Source organism: Arachis ipaensis, chromosome B03 (genome assembly GCF_000816755.2).
Source record: "Arachis ipaensis cultivar K30076 chromosome B03, Araip1.1, whole genome shotgun sequence".
Taxonomy (NCBI): domain Eukaryota; kingdom Viridiplantae; phylum Streptophyta; class Magnoliopsida; order Fabales; family Fabaceae; genus Arachis; species Arachis ipaensis.
Window position 1 is genome coordinate 103,425,883 of NC_029787.2, and position 14,130 is coordinate 103,440,012.

Genomic DNA, 14,130 nt, shown 5'->3' on the forward strand with positions numbered 1-14,130 from the left:
GATTTATGCATCAATTACTTACTCATGTAAACCCTAGTAGCTAGTTTATTATAAATAGGACCTTTTACTATTGTATTAGGCATCTTTTGATCATCTTAGGATCTTAGGATCATCTTTGAACGCATTGTTCTTAGATCAAGGGGGCTGGCCATCTCGGCCATGCCTGGACCTTTCACTTATGTATTTTCAACGGTAGAGTTTCTGCACTCCATAGATTAAGGTGTGGAGCTCTGCTGTTCCTCAAAGATTAATGCAAAGTACTTCAATTTTCTATTCAATTCATCTTATTTCGCTTCTAAGATATCCATTCGCACCAAAGAACGTGATGAAGGTAATGATTATGTGTGATGCTCATCATCCTTCTCCCTTATGAACGCGTGCCTGACAAACACTTCTGTTCTACATGAAATAAGCTAGAATGAGTATCTCTTAGATCTCCTAACCAGAATCTTCGTGGCGTAAGCTAGAATGATGGCGGCATTCAAGAGAATCCGGAAAGTCTAAACCTTGTCTGTGGTATTCCGAGTAGGATTCAATGATTGAATGACTGTGACGAGCTCCTAACTCGCGATTGCAGGGCGTTAGTGACAGACGCAAAAGGATAGTAAATCCTATTCCAGCATGATCGAGAACCGACAGATGAATAGCCGTGCCGTGACAGGGTGCATGAGCATATTATTCACTGAGAGGATAAGATGAAGCCATTGGCAAGGGTGATGCCTCCAGACGATTAGCCGTACCGTGACAGGGCATTGGATCATTTTCCCGTGAGATGACCGAAAGTAGCCGTTGAGAGTAGTGATGTATCACATAAAGCCAGCCATGGAAAGGAGTAAGACTGATTGGATGAAGATAGCAGGAAAGCAGAGGTTCAGAGGAACGAAAAGCATCTCCATTCGCTTATCTGAAATTCCTACCAATGATTTACATAAGTATCTCTATCCCTATTTTATTATATAATATTCGAAAACACCATTATCACTTTATATCTGCCTGACTGAGATTTACAAGGTGACCATAGCTTGCTTCATACCAACAATCTCCGTGGGATTCGACCCTTACTCACGTAAGGTATTACTTGAACGACCCAGTGCACTTGCTGGTTAGTTGTATCGAAGTTGTGACAACTATGTATTGAGATCAGAGCACTAAGTTGCTCACGTGCCAGGAATAGTTTGAGCCTGGACATCACAATTTCGTGCACCAACCATTCCTCCTGTTTCTTATGTTTAGGAATATTGCCAACAACCATCTTGTAGGGTCTATTCCACATAATATAAGCTTTTGTACTGCATTGAATTGGTTGTAAGATTTCTAAACGCTGCCAATGAGCTGTGGAACTTTGAAAAATAGAATCTTCTTTTGTTTTTGATATAGTATAGTTGAACAATACACTGAGTTTATATTTTGAATCATAGTTGATGTATCAATATGCTTTGTTGATGTATGGTTACTTATTATTATAGTTGATGTATCAATATACTTTGTTTATGTTTTGAATTATATTGACTTGCTTGTTTATAGTACTTTTCTTTTAATTTGATAATACGATGAACTTGTTTAAATTTATATTTATTTTGTATGAAAATAGGTTTATTTTGCAATTTAAATCTAAAAAAATTCTATTTTATCTTACTGATGGATTTACAGACGGATTTTCTATTTGTATTCAGAGTTTGAGATGGTATTCCAAGGCTCAGATTACTGACGGAAAATCTGTCGGAAATCTATCTCTAATTACTGACAGAAAATCTGTCGAAAAATCTGTCTCTAATTACCGACAGAAAATCCGTCGGAAAATCTATCTGTAATTAATGACAGAAAATTCGTCTGTAATTACCGACAAAAACTTCGTCTAAAAATCCATCTGTAATTACCGACGAAAAATCCGTCGGAAAGTCTGACGTTTCAGGAAAATGGAGGGGAGAATTTACCGAGGGAAAATCTGTCGGTAACTGGTAAAAATCCGTCGGTAATTTTTCGACGGAAAAAAATCCGTCGGTAAATAATTTCCGACGAGGCTTTTACAGAGGAACAAAATCCGTCGGTAATTCATCGGTAACCAAAAATCCGTCTGTAATATAGACCAAATCTGTCTGTAATTCTGTCTGTATTAAGCTATTTTCTAGTTGTGAATTTATGATTAATCATGAATGTCTTCAAGAAAAAATGTGAGTAATGCATGTGTTTAAGCAAGCAAAATTAAGATAACAATGAAGGCACAAGAAACAGAGATAATGTGATTGCATTAATAAGTGGATTGTGCATGGTATCTAGCATGAAAAGATAGGTGGTGACACCAAACTTGGTGTGACACTTTCATTTTAAAATGATGCAAGTATCCAGTGAAGATTGAAAATCAAATTGTTGCATTGCAACACCAAAACTTATTTTATACAATCACATGCCAAGTTATTTGAAAGTAAATACTAAGTAAAGCAAGAAATTATTACCAATGGTTGGGTTGTCTCCCAACAAGCATTCTTTTAATGTCGTTAGTTTGACATGTAATTCTTGAATTTCTTCCTCTTCTTCCAATTGGTTAATAGAAATGACTTCAAGGGGGAAGAAAAGAAAATTGGTGTCCCCTATTTTGATCTCCTCCTAGCAAGCTTTCTTTTGTTATTAGCTTGATTCACTTTGCTTGTTGGGGTAGGGGTGGGATTGTTCTTTGTTGACCTTCTCTTTTTCATAGATGTTGTCTTTTGTTCCTAGGCCACAATCCTTCTTTTAGTGCTTTCTTTGATTGCCTTCACTTTTTTTATTTCAAGACTTGGCTGTTGTGTATTGATTGAAGTGTCCTCTTTATCAAGAATTTCTTGAATTGGTGGTTCAATGAACTCAACCTTTATGCAACTCTCTGTTTCACTGGAGTGTGGACTCTTTTGGTTGTTTTCTTCCCTTACAACCTCCTTCTTCATTGGGGTTTCACTTGGTACAAGGGCCTCTTTTTCTTGCTCTTCTAATTCCTCATTTTCACCCACAATAAACACTACTTCACTCCTTAAACTGATGGCATTGTATTCTTTCCTTGGCCAAGGGAAGACGTTAGTTAGTTCATCAACAAAATGTTGTGCCAATTGTCTCATTTGCTCTTCTTGATTCCTCCTTGAGGCTTCCATATATTCAACCACTTCTCTAATCTTTTGCCTTAAGGATTCAGTGAGTTGGGCAATTGAGAAGTATGTCTGGGAGAGTTCCTCTAATGCAAGTGCTAGAAGAGATTTTTGATGAGTTTGTGGAGGTGAATAGGTTGTGGTGAAATTGTTTTAAGGGAATTGATATGGATTTCGTGACTTGTGAAATGAATTTTGTGGACTTTGAAAAGGGGTTTGTGTATAGCGAAATGGGTTTTGTGGGTGGTGAAATGAGCTATATGGGTTTTGAAACGAATTTTGTGTTGAGGCATACTCAAGTGGTGAAGAATTTTGATATGAGAAATTAGGAGGTGAGGTTGGAAAATTAAGAGATGATGACTCTTGATGAATGGGGTATGGATCATTGAAACCTCTTTAGTTTTGATCTTTCCAGCCACAACTTGAGTAGTTGTTAAATTCATCAAAATATGGATCATTTTGTAGCCCTGGGATGCATCCCATCATTCCTTGTTCTTGATATTCCTAGCCACCATTAGAATAGTAACATGAATCATTTTGTGGTGGTGGAAAATATCTCATGTAGTTTGTTTGATCAAAGAATGATGTGTACTCCATTCTTTCTTGAAAATTCTCTGTAACAAACATACTCACCAAGAGAAATTGAAATTCTTTATGTCACAAATAAGGAATTCTTAGTAAGGTAATATCATAAACACTTAACTAGCAAGAGAAAATAAAGTACGGGAAAGTAAAGTGTAAGAAATTAAAGTGCAAGAACTTAAATGACTAGAAAGTAAATAACTAGAATTAAGAATTAAAAGAACATTGGGATCAAGAGGTCTTGCATTCTCAGGATCAATAATTTTCATCTCCACTTTAATCATGCAATCATTGATCTCTTGGCAAATCATAAGTAATCAAACCCCAATCTCTTGGTGATTTTATTTCTCTTAACTTGATCAATTGCCAATCTCTTGATCTAATTGCTAATGAGAAGAGATGAAGAGTGGTCTCTAATTTAGAGCCACACAACCCTTAAGATCTTAATTCAAAGTGATTACATCTCACATATCAAGCTTTGAATTATCAACCAAGAGAATTACGAGAGTAGAACCTCAAACTAAATTACCATGAATCCTTTCTCAAGCTCATCATGAAATTCGAATAGATCTAATCCCTCTCTCGATAGAATTAGATATTTGAAGCACAAAGGCTCTCTCTAAAGAAGCAATGAAAGAAGAATTGAAGATGAGGAATGAAAATAAATTGATCTATTAAATTGCAATAGAGCTCTCTTTCCCAATGAAGAGAATTAAAAGCTCATAACAAAATATTTACAAAAGTGTATATGAAAGAAAATGGAAGAGAAGAAGAATGTGAGTGTAAGGAGAGAAGAGTTCCAAGACCCCCTCCCCGTCATGTGTGTGAAGTGTTCTATGGCTCTATTTTTAAGCTACCTAAAATTACAAATTCAAATAAAATTTAAATTATAATTAAATGAAAAAGTCCTAACTACTTCTAGATGATTCTTGTGGCCTTGATTGATTGTTGATTGTGGGCTTGCTTGCACTGAATTGGAGTGGACCTTAAGTGAAATAATTAAGCTAAATTGAGGACTTCATGGGTCACTTGAAATAACACTTCAGAAATTGCCAAATATGCTTCAGGTAGGTGTCAAAGTGTTAGCATTTTAGGCATGGAAGTAGGCGCTTGAAACGCTTCATTACTTGCCAAATGGTTACTCCTAGAAGGTGTGAAGTTTTTGGCTTTTTAGGCGCTACTATGGGCGTTTAAAACACAAAGGCTGGGGCTCAAAATTGTTTTCCGAAAGGTGAGAAAGAGTGGGCATTTGGGGCGCCATAATGGGCATTTGAAATGCCACTAATGAGGAACCAAATGTTAGTACCCTGGAGGGTGAAGGATAGGGCATTAAGGCGCTGGTTTGGGAATTTAAAATGCCTAAAATGAGGTTCTTGGGCGTGCTTAACATTTTGGGCACCACTAGGGGCGCTTGAAACGCCTATTTGACTTTAGGCGCTCATCTGGATTTGAAAATCATTGTTTAATTATTATCATTCAAGTTTAAGATGCACAATAAAGAGTTCTTTTGGAGTGTGGAAGAATAGGTTTGCAATCTTGTGAAAAATGCCAAGTTTCAATATTGAAACTCAAGTTCACATAGTTAGTGCGTGCAACAACAGCTATACATACATAACTTTATTAGAAGAAACTCTTAAACTGATGCCAAGTTTAAATGATTTGCAGACGAGGATACTATTGAACTTGTGGATAATGAAAGTGACATAGAAAATTCAGATGTTACTTTCACAGAAATAGATGATCTCTGTGACTTAATTAGAGATCAAATAATTCATCACATGCAGCATAATTAATTTTAGTTGTTTATTTGTGTATGTATGTTTCATGTAACTATATTTTTAATATTTACATTTAATAATATTTATCTTTTGCATAAGTAATATAAAGATTGTTATAAATTATGTCTTTTTTAGTAATTTTACATTCTAATGTGATTTTGGTCAATATAATCCATACATGATTCATTTTCTCGAAAGCACATTTGACAAAAAGTATCCAAATACAAATTACATTGACACCAATCTAATTTTGATCAAAATTAATTTTATAAAAGTACATTTGTATCAATGTCTGTTTGCAAACATTAATACAAACATAACCTAGTATAAGCCTCCTTCTCATTTTAGCAATCTTGGGGCTCATCCTATGGTCAAATGTTTTCATATATGTGATTGCCTACTTTGTTTATGTAGTGATAGTTAGTAATTCATGTATTGGATTCTCAATAATGTGACGCTACAGGTGTGTGGTTTTGGTATGTTAGAGTTTAGATTATTTATTCTGAATCATGTACTTTATATCTGTTGGTGTATATAATTTTATAATCGAATTGTTTGGCTGGATAATGTGGAATGCGCAGCTGTGATTTATATGAGCTCTTTATATGTAGGTTACATTATGGTAGCATGAATCCCCACACTTTCGTATAGCTATACCAGCAAGTGCACTGGGTCGTCCAAGGAATACCTGAGCGAGTCAGGATCGATCCCACGAGGATTGTGATTTGAAGCAAGCTATGGTTATCTTGCAGGTCTTAGTCAGGCATATTAGAAGGTTGTTGATTTGAAAGATGGAATTACAATGTTTAATTATAAGAATAGGAATGTAGTTGAGGATTGGAGTTGCTTTGCCTTTCTGAATTAACTCCGATATTACTGCTCTCTTTACTTGTGAGTGATTTCTTCAATGGCGGGCTGTATGTGATTGACACTGGTTTGAGCAGTTGCCAATACTCCTCCATATCTGAACCCCAGGTTTAGTGTGGATCCATTTTCAAGCTGGTGGTTCATCATTGTCTGATGAAAGACGCAAGCTGAACCCATGTAGAATGTGATAACCTTATGCCAGTTCAACGCATTCATATTGATGAAGAACGAATATACATCTTAGAATTAATCAAACACGGATCGAAGAGAAATGATGAACCATATTTGATGATGATTTTTTGTTAGAACTTAATGGATTTTCATCACATAAACTCACACTTATTCCCCTGAATAGCATGCTTTTGATCTCTCCTCCCAATTTGTGCTTGATCATGAAAATATGCTCTTTTACACCTAATTGAATCTATTTTATTCCATTCACCTTCCATTCGATGCCTTGATGTTGTTGGTGAGTGCTTTTAGGTATATAAGGTAGGAATGGATTGGAGAAAATGGAAGAAGAGCATGCAAAGTGGAGGAAGCAAGAGAAATCAAAGGAATGAGCTCAGAGACGTGTGCATGCGCACAGCTACCTGTGCGTACGCACAGCCACCCAAGAAGAGCGCGTGGATTGCATCGAGCGCGTCGCGCGTCCAGCCAAGCATCGCGTAGTGTGCATACGCACGGCTGCTTGTGCGAACGCACATGCCTGGATTTCTCGTGAAGTGTGCGGACGCACGCATCTGTACGTCTGCACAGGTGTCCGCACATGACTTCATTAAAATAGCACATGCCTCACAATTTGAGGGCTTTGGAGGCCCATTTCTGAAGTCTTCTAGCTCATATTAGAGGGGGAAATGAAGACATAACGTAGCATATCATTTTAGGTTTGTTTAGGATTAGTAGTAGGAAGCTTTAGTTTAGTTTTTCTCTAAGTTTTTCATCATCTCTATTAGGGTTTTACATTCAAGTTCCATTTCCATTTTTGATCTTGGATTTTGTAAGCTTTCATTGTAAGTATTTTCTTGTTATTACTCTTTATAGTTACATTGTCATTACTCTTTCTTCTAATTCAAGTTATAGTTCAACTTTGCTTCTCTCTTGCAATTTCAATTTCTTGTCGATGAATTTGATGTTTGATGTTGATTACATGCTTTCTTGTGTTATTCTTGTTGATTGAGATCAATTGTTGCTTTTAGTTTCAAGTCTCTACTCATTTTCCTCATGTTTAAGCTTTTTACCCACCAAGTGTTTGACAAAATGTCAAACATGGTTTTAGGCTAAATTTTTTGTTCTTGGCTTGGGTAAAGTGAGCAATTGGGTTCCTAAAGTTGGAATGTCCAACATTTAGTTTCAATTCTTGGGTTGTTAATTGTTCTTCTTCCCACTAACGCTAATTTGTTGCTAAGGTAATTAGCAAGCAAGTGAGGATTTGTGGGTTAAGGACACTTATGCTCATTTAACTTACTTTTCGATGTGAGGGTTGATTAAGTGAGACTAATCCATCATAATTGTCATAGTTGTGGTTCCAACAAGGAAAGGACCCTTAGCTCACTCCAAGCCAAGACTCTTTTTGATGCTTTCACTCTTTTATACCTTTATATGTTGATTTCTTTCATACTTTACTTGTTTATATTACATAGTCGGTTCTTTAATTTCTTAATTAGTTTAATTATTACAATTTTGTATTTTCTTTTATTGCTTTATATGTTCATTTCTTCATTCACAACCCGTTGATCACTACAACCGGAATTGCACACCCATTGTTCTAAAGTGCTCCTACTCGGGAGTCTAATACTCTCGGTCTTAATTTGGTTTTGCTTGTGACATATCTTGTGAACCTCTAATTTGATTTAAGGGGCCAATCCGTCGGGTTAGGGCTATACATACGACGCTAATCCCAATTTTGAGGAAAATTCCTACCCTTGCTCTTGGTTGTGCTCTTCTATCAAATTTTGGCGCCGTTGCCGGAGAGTTCACTTTAAGTGCAATGTGTAACACCCTAATGCTTTTAAACTGAGTTAAGATTTATTTGGGTTATATTTAGTGGCTGATATTTAAAACCTTGCAAAATTATTAAAAATAATATGAAATCTTTTTATAAAATAATTTACATGTGTAAAAATATTGAATAACTAGTTTTTATTAGAATAGTTATTAGTTGAAAAAAATATAAGTGGATCTGGAAATACTAACGTGAAAAATGGACATGCTAAACTATGAAGGCATAACAATGACAAGCTTTACTCATACCAAATAATTATAACAAGAAACATCATAGTTACAATTTGCAATCACTCAATAAAACAAGACACACAGAAAATCCTAATTCTCTTAATTTGTATAACTATGGCTAAAACAATCGTATATTCTTCCTTCTTAAGGTAAACGCTTAATGTTTTGTATCTACGTCATCGATAGTTTGCTCCCACTAGTACACTTGTCCTTTCACCTCAACTGAGCAGTGTATTGCTTTGTGCCGCATCCTTCCTGAAGATGGTACAGAGAGAGGGGTGAGAAACAAAAGTTTCTCAGTAGTTTATCTATATGGTGTCATCGTATCCATCTCCAGCCACTCCGAGTTTTAAAATAAAAACAGTGATAATGCAATGTTGTTCAATTATTATTTTCAAAAGTCCTTGTTAGTCGGAGTGGTGTGACTTTTAGATGCTTCTCATTTACTTATGTTATGACATGTGTGATGCATACAAAATGCCTATAGCGTTAAAACATATAAAGGTAAACTCATAAACATTGGTATGATGTTCTCATAGGCCATAAAGTAAGACAAAATAAATAATAAATAAGAAAAAAAATAGTAACATTGCCATAAATAAGTCAAACAGAATAGATCTGAATAAAATAAAGATCTTAAACCATATCATACATCATACAGAAAGGAACTTTGGAAAAAAGAAGGATCTTTGAATACAACAATAAACATAATCTTAAATAAAAAAAAAGATAAAAGAAGAACAATCATGATCACACTTTTCATTACTTTTTCTCGTAGCTTTTATGGAAGGTATTGAGCTCAAACCGGTATAAAAGGTGGGAGTCCCCTTCCCTTACCGAAGGTTCTTATCCCAAACATTTTGGCGATCACCTTCCCTTACCGAAGGATCATATCGATATCTTGTCTTTGGGGGTCACCTTCCCTTACCGAAAGATCATTCCCTCAGTTCAATTTACAATCAAGGTTATTTAGACATACACAAGAAGGAAGTTATGGCAACCAAGATATATTATTATAAAATTAATGAGAGTCCCCTTCCCTTACCGAAGGTTCCCAAAAGTTTGTCGATCACCTTCCCTTACCGAAGGATCATCTCGATTATCTTGTCTTTGGGGGCACCTTCCCTTACCAAAGGATCATTCCCTCAGTTCTTTAATGCACATAAGATTGTTATTATAATACATAATGCGTATGAAGAAAAGAGACATTATATCATGACGTGTAATGCTAACATATATATTCAAAAATATTTAAGATATGACATATAAAAATTAGCACAAAACCCCTACCTCGAGTGAAGTTTCGCTAGGTATTCTGATGCAATAGATGCGGTTTGTTAGTGAAGAGAGACTTGTTCTATGGCTAAACTTTGTGTATATTAGAATGTTTTGTATAGAAAAAGGGAATAGGTTGAGAAAGGAAGGATCAAATAGCTCTTAGGTATGTGCAGGTTATGTTAGGAGGCATTTAGGTGAAATCTTCAATCTGAATTGTCACTTTGTGAGTCCTATAACGTTTTTTAAGTTTTGAATTTGAAAATAGCTATTAGAGACAAATTTATAGAGAATTGAATTATATTTAAAACGAATCTTAAATGAAGTCAATCGGATAACCACAACTTGAGATATTTTCACAATACTGTTAGTATATCAGGCTAGCTGATAAGAGCCCAATTTTCTACTATGAACTTGTAACTAATTTATCTACCTAATTTAATTTGAATTTTGATTTTATACTGAACTTAAGGAATAGAGCTAGTATTCTTATCTTTTTATATAACTAACTATCATTCAAATCTAATCAATGTAGAATTAATTATGACTATATTTTAAAAGGTTGTTTATTGTCGGTTAGAGATTTACTACCACTAGTGCTTTCATATGTTTAAATTTTAAATTCAAATCTTAAATCATTACCATTTTAAATAATTAATTAGTTATTGAAAAAAATGACTTGATTCAAAAAGTTGGGATGTTACATTCTCACCCTCTTAAAAAAAAATTTTGTCCTCAAAATTTGTGTCTCCTAAGAAGATACTAATTCAACCTCACTTATCCTAGTAGATTTTATCTACCTTTTCTTTCTACAGGGATATATGATAGTTCCAACATAAGTAAGTTCAATCAATCCATACATTCAAACAAACTAAGTAAAGATACAACACAGTTATAATATCATCATGAGCTAATATAATTATAAAAGATAGATTCACATAACAGATAATATTATTCACTTCTTTGTGTCTTAAGTTATTAGTCTGTATCAGATTTAAACCACACAACATAATACGAAAATTCAAACAAGCAGTAAAACATAACAAGACGCTTAAAAAAATATTTGTAGCTAGTCATATTAAAGCTTTTACTTTCAATGCCTCATACCTCATGCAGTTTTGCTTGATTTGTAAATCATAGTTTTTTTTTAAGTATATCTACTCCAGGAAATAAAGAAAAATCGGGGGTCACTGTTCTCACAACACACTGCACCCTATTTCTTTGCGACTCTACACTAATTTATTTCTTTTATAGGGATATTCTAAGGACACTTAACTTCATCTTGATTTTTGTCGTATGTCATTTTGAATACTGTAGAATTAATCATAAATTTAGAAGTTAGTCGCATGCTTATAATATTCCTAAAAAGATCAGTTTTAGCTTTTTTAAAAATTAAATATAAATTCTATAGGCCCAATAATTAAGTTAAAAATTTTTGAAAATGAACTATAGACTAATAAATTTATTTTTTTTTTCAAGACTTGTCTTTGGGGGTCACCTTCCCTTACCGAAGGATCATTCCCTCAGTTCAATTTACAATCAAGGTTATTTAGACATACACAAGAAGGAAGTTATGGCAACCAAGATATATTATTATTATAAAATTGATGGGAGTCCCCTTCCCTTACTGAAGGTTCCCAAAAGTTTGCCGATCACCTTCCCTTACCGAAGGATCATCTCGATTATCTTGTCTTTGGGGGTCACCTTCCCTTGCCAAAGGATCATTCCCTCAGTTCTTTAATGCACATAAGATTGTTATTATAAGACATAATGTGTATGAAGAAAAGAGACATTATATCATGACTTGCAATGCTTACATATATATTCAAAAACATTTAAGATATGACATATAAAAATTAGCACAAAACCCCCTAACTCCAGTGAAGTTTCGCTAGGTATTCTGATGCAAATAGATGCGGTTTGTTAGTGAAGAAAGACTTGTTCTATGGCTAGACTTTGTGTATATTAGAATGTTTTGTATAGAAAAAGGGAATAGGTTGAGAAAGGAAGGATCAAATAGCTCTTAGGTATGTGCAGGTTATGTTAGGAGGCATTTAGGTGAAATCTTCAATCTGAATCGTCACTTTGTGAGCCCTATAACGTTTTCTACGTTTGGAATTTGGAAATTTCTATTAGAGATAAATTTATAGATAATTGAATTAGCTTTATAACTAATCTTAAATGAAGTCAATCGGATAACCACAGCTTGAGTTATTTCTGAAATACTATTAGTATATCAGGCGGGCTGATAAGAGTGCGATTTTCTACTATGAACTTGTAACCGATTTATCTACCTAATTTAATTTGAATTTGATTTTATACTAAACTTAAGGAATAGAGCTAGTATTCTTATCTTTTTATATAACTAACTATCATTCAAATCTAATAAATGTAGAATTAATTATGACTATATTTTAAAAGGTTGTTTATTGTTGGTTAGAGATTTACTACCACTAGTGTTTTCATATGTTTAAATTTTAAATTCAAATCTTAAATCATTACCATTTTAATACTTGATTTTGGTTTGCTACTTGGCTCTAATTGTAGATACCATATTACTCTTTAGTTAACTTTAGTAGTCTTTGATTGTCGAGTTGGTTCTTGTTTTCTTGTCTATTTTCGTTTACCCTTCATAATTGCATGGTTTTATTGCCTCCTCAGTTGAATGACACGGTCGCTTCCAGACCCGAGCTTGGCCACTTTTGATCCGGAAATTGAAAGAACTTTAACTCGTTTAAGGCAAGCTCGGCGCCAGCTAGCTTTTGTGGATAGTGAATCGGGTTCCCTTGAGGAGCACTCTCATTCACTATCACCAACCATCCGTGACCATTATTCTCCAATCAACGAGGAGACTCTATATTCATCTGTGAGGAGTACTGAATTCTCTTTGAGTGACTCAGGTGACACCGACATGGCAGACCCACCTAGAAGAGTCACCTTGAAGGAGGCCGGAGCTCCTGATCTTGACTTGCAACCACTTCAAATCTTGTATCCGGCCTTAGACCCAAATTTTGAGCTCAAGTCTGACACGATAAACTTGCTCCCCAAGTACAATGGACTGCTTAGAGAGGATCCCTTGAAGCATCTCAAGGATTTCCAAGTTGCTTGTGCAACTGCAAGAAGACATGGGGCCGATGAAGCTGCAATGTTAGTTTCGCCTTTCCTTTCTCTTTGAAAGGAAAAGCAAAGGAGTGGTTTTGGAAAAGTTAGATCCAACTGGGACTTGTTGCGTAAAGAGTTTTTGGAAAAGTTCTACCCTCCCCAGAAAATAGACAAGTTGCGAAGAGAGATTTCTTGCATTGTGCAACGGGATGGGGAGACTTTGTATGAGTATTGGGAGAGATTCAAGAAGTTGCTGGTGGCTTGTCCTCACCATCAGATTGATAAATTGGTTCTTATCAGTTATTTCTAACAAGGAATGCATCACCAATACAAGCTTCTCCTAGATGCCGCGAGTGGAGGTTCATTGACTAAGAACAAGACCGCTGCGGAAGCATGGGAAGTTATATCAGACTTGGCGGACTCCACTCAGCACTCAAGGGCGAGGAGCCCACAACCGAAAGCTGTGAATGAAGTTTCTCCCTCCGGAGATGCTATTTTGACCAAGACCCTTGGTGAAATGACAATTATGTTGCGACAACTCACCCAAGGGCAACAAATTCCTCAAGCTTTGATAAGTGCTCCACCTCAACCTTAAAGGATCGAAGGACCACCAAGGGTATGTGGTGTTTGTGCGTGTAGCACTCATTACACCGATGAATGTCTGAAGAACTGAAGATTGATGGTTTAGAGGTTATAGTAAACTCTCGTTGCAAGTATAGTTACTAAACCAAGCAATCAACCTTTCTTACAAACATTTTGGTTGTCACAAGTAACAAACCCCTAAATAAATTGATAACCGAAGTATTTAAACCTCGGGTCGTCTTCTCAAGGAATTGCAGGGAGGTATGTTCTTATTATTGGTTATGAGTTTGTAAATTGGGGTTTTGGAGTTTGGGCAATGGGTACATGTATATTTAAATAACAAGTAAAATAAATTAATAATAATAAAATCTCTTGGCAAGGTATGAAGAACTGGAAGTCCTATCCTGGTTATCCTTATCAATTGTGATGAGACACTACAAGAAAAACACCCATTCAGGTACACTTGAAAAGTGTAGCCAAAAGTAAAAAAAAATGATGCCTTAGGCTACGGCTACGCTTTCTGGGCTACGGCTACGCTTTTTATGGTGATTCCTATTTGGCCGTTGCCTATTCTCAAAGGCTACGCTTTTCTG